At 22.2% G+C, this 3,041-nt stretch overlaps 1 pseudogene; it reads right to left on the reverse strand.

The window, feature by feature from the left end:
- Positions 1–713: 713 nt before the first annotated feature.
- Positions 714–1,206, reverse strand: LOC113374020 (annotated as a pseudogene).
- Between the last annotated feature and the right edge of the window lie 1,835 nt (positions 1,207–3,041).

Consider the following 3,041-nt stretch of genomic DNA (forward strand, 5'->3'; position numbering starts at 1 on the left):
AAAAAACTAAATGAAAAATATCAAGCGATTTGATTCCCTTTTTTAAAAAAGCAATTCCGATATTTCGAATAATATTGGTTTTGTAATAGATGGTGATGAGTTGTATATCGTATTTCCTATTATATATATATATATATATATATATATATATATATATATATGTGTGTGTGTATATATATATATACTAGCTGACCCGGCACACGTTGTCCTGCCACACGTTTACAATTCAAAAACTCCTGCTGTAATAATATATTCTTAATAGTTTTAAATATGCTATAATAATATAGACCAATTTGATCATTGTTAAACGTTATTGTATAAGATTAAAAAATGACAAATTTGTTTTAAAATTGTTAATTAAATTAAAGTGCTATTTATCTTTAAAATACAACAAAAATAAATGGTAGCATTAATGCAGAAAAATATTAAAAAATTTTTAAGAGATATTTATTATTTAAAAAAAAACTTAGTTATAAACATTAATGCAATAATTACAATATCCACAAAATGATCTATAGTTTTTATATTCTCATATCTTAAAATTTTGTTTCACCATATTTCATATACGAGAATAATGAAAGTAGATGCAACTCTACTAATTCACAGATATATTAATAAGATTTTCACAAAAAGATATAAGATTTTTATAAAAAATAAATATATAAATATATAGTTATAATCTAATTCACTTATTAAATATATAAATAAAGTATTATTATATTTATATAATCATATAAATATAATTAATAAATGTAATGAAGCAAATAAAGTATAAAATATTAAGTATATACCAGCTTGTAAACGTTCTGGTTGATATCCTCAACCTGAAATTAATAATAATGTTGGAATTAACCTTCTTTCAAAAAAAAGAAATCAAAAATAATTTAATGAACTAAAAGTTAAAAATAATATTAATGAAAAAAAAACTAATAATAATAAAAATAAATTTAAATTATAATTATTTTTATAAATTAAAATTGATGCTATTAATATTAAAATAATAATTCAAATCCTTAATAAATTCAATCTATAAGATATAATATCATAACCAAAATTTAATCTAATATTAACAATTATAATTCTTTTTATTCCTAAAATTATATAAATAAATAATATTATAAATAATATTGTTTGAACCAATCAATAACAATTTTTTAATAAAATAATAGGGATTATAAAAAATATTATTATTAAAAATTTTAACATTGTATTATATTAAATCTTTTAAAATAATCATTACCATGAGTACGAATTATTGCAACTAAAATAGAAAGACCTAAAACCCCTTCACATACTGTAAATACAATATAAAAATTACAAAAATAATTCTCAAATATTATATAATTAAAACAAAAATATAAAATTAAAAATATAATTAAAGCTTTATATTCTAAAATTAATAAACTTAATAATAAATTTTTCTTATTTCTCGTTTACTGTTATAACTCTATTTTGAATTCTTGAGTGACTCACATCTACTCAATATTCCCGATGCATGTGTGATTACCCTCTTCAATTTTTGACACTTTTCCGGCCATGATTTTCTTTCCATAGAGAAGAACTTTCCACGATTCGATAGCTTTGTTATTTTCATAAAAGTTTATATGGCTTCGTCATTCGGATAAGAGAGATTTTCTAATAATACTGAACGATCCTGTCGGCACGTTGCCCAGACTTAACCAAGCGCTATGATTATGCAAAATAAAATCCAAAACTTCTACTCGGATCTATTCGGATATAGTTTTTCACCCTTGCCGAAGAGGTTTATTTATTTTGTTATTTAATTTAAAATATGCTTTAAAACTTCATAGTTTAAAATACAATCGAGTGTGATAATTACAATGAATCATGTTGATCAACACATAGCAAAAATTCTATTACCAACAATATCACCATCATAAAATTTATTATCTATATATTTTTTATAGATTTCCAATACAATTTTCCAGAGATTCCTTCATCAGAATGTATTATTTTCAAAAGTGCCAAAATATAAAAGGCAAACATATTCGAAATATTAAAATATAATACCAACTATAAACTTTTACGTTCGAAATTTTGCTCCATCATCGAATTATCAATAAGTTTTTATTAGAGTCATCGCATGCCGAACGCGTATTGCGAAAGCGTTAATAAAATGGACACCTACGAAATATAATCAGAGATCTTGTGGAAAATCAGTAAAATTAATAGTAGAAACATAACATATTAGATTTTCTTTGTCCTCAAATATTTATATAATCTGTTACTAGCGCGATGACCATTTATTAGATGGCCATTATTATTGCTGTCAATTATGTGTGATTATTAGATCTTAACATATTCATTTTAAATTAATGTAAATATTAAATATTTGTTTTATTGGAATCTAGCTAGTTACTCCTGAAATTTTTATTTTTTAAGCCGATCTTCAAATTATGTCCCCATGCAGATAATGTTTTCAGAATATAATTATGCATAAACAGTTGCAATAGGATAATCCTAATAATTTTACACATAGTTAATTTTATTAGCCTTTTTAAGAGAATAAATAATTTATCAGTATTAAAAAAAGCAAATTTCAATATATATTAATCCAGAATTTTTACTTCATATTTCACTTTTGACCGATATTTATAGAGAATATAGGAATACTATACCAACCCTTGATTTGTTTTCCATAATATATTTTTCATATTTATTGCAAGCCAATGATTAACACATTAAATTTAATAAAATTTTATATCAATATTCATTTAATTTATTTATTTATCTATTTATTCATAAGCAAGCCGTAATCAATAATAATAGATATTATAACAAATAATAATAACAAATTAAAGGGTTGATTAATACTTAAATTTGAAGAATGGATAGACAGGAATTGAAATTTTGTGTTAAATTTTGCAAAGTAAAAGAATATAGAGTGTAATGCTTTATTAATAAGCTCCATAGGAGGATGCATACTTTATCCTTTGAATTTACAATTTTTATATAATATATCGTGGAATCTTGTGTATGTGTGTATGTATGTATGGATACAACTTTTCGTCCACGTTTTC

The sequence above is a fragment of the Ctenocephalides felis genome, unplaced genomic scaffold (genome assembly GCF_003426905.1).
Source record: "Ctenocephalides felis isolate EL2017-DRISC unplaced genomic scaffold, ASM342690v1 CF-g0.4_SCAFFOLD_01604, whole genome shotgun sequence".
NCBI lineage: Eukaryota > Metazoa > Arthropoda > Insecta > Siphonaptera > Pulicidae > Ctenocephalides > Ctenocephalides felis.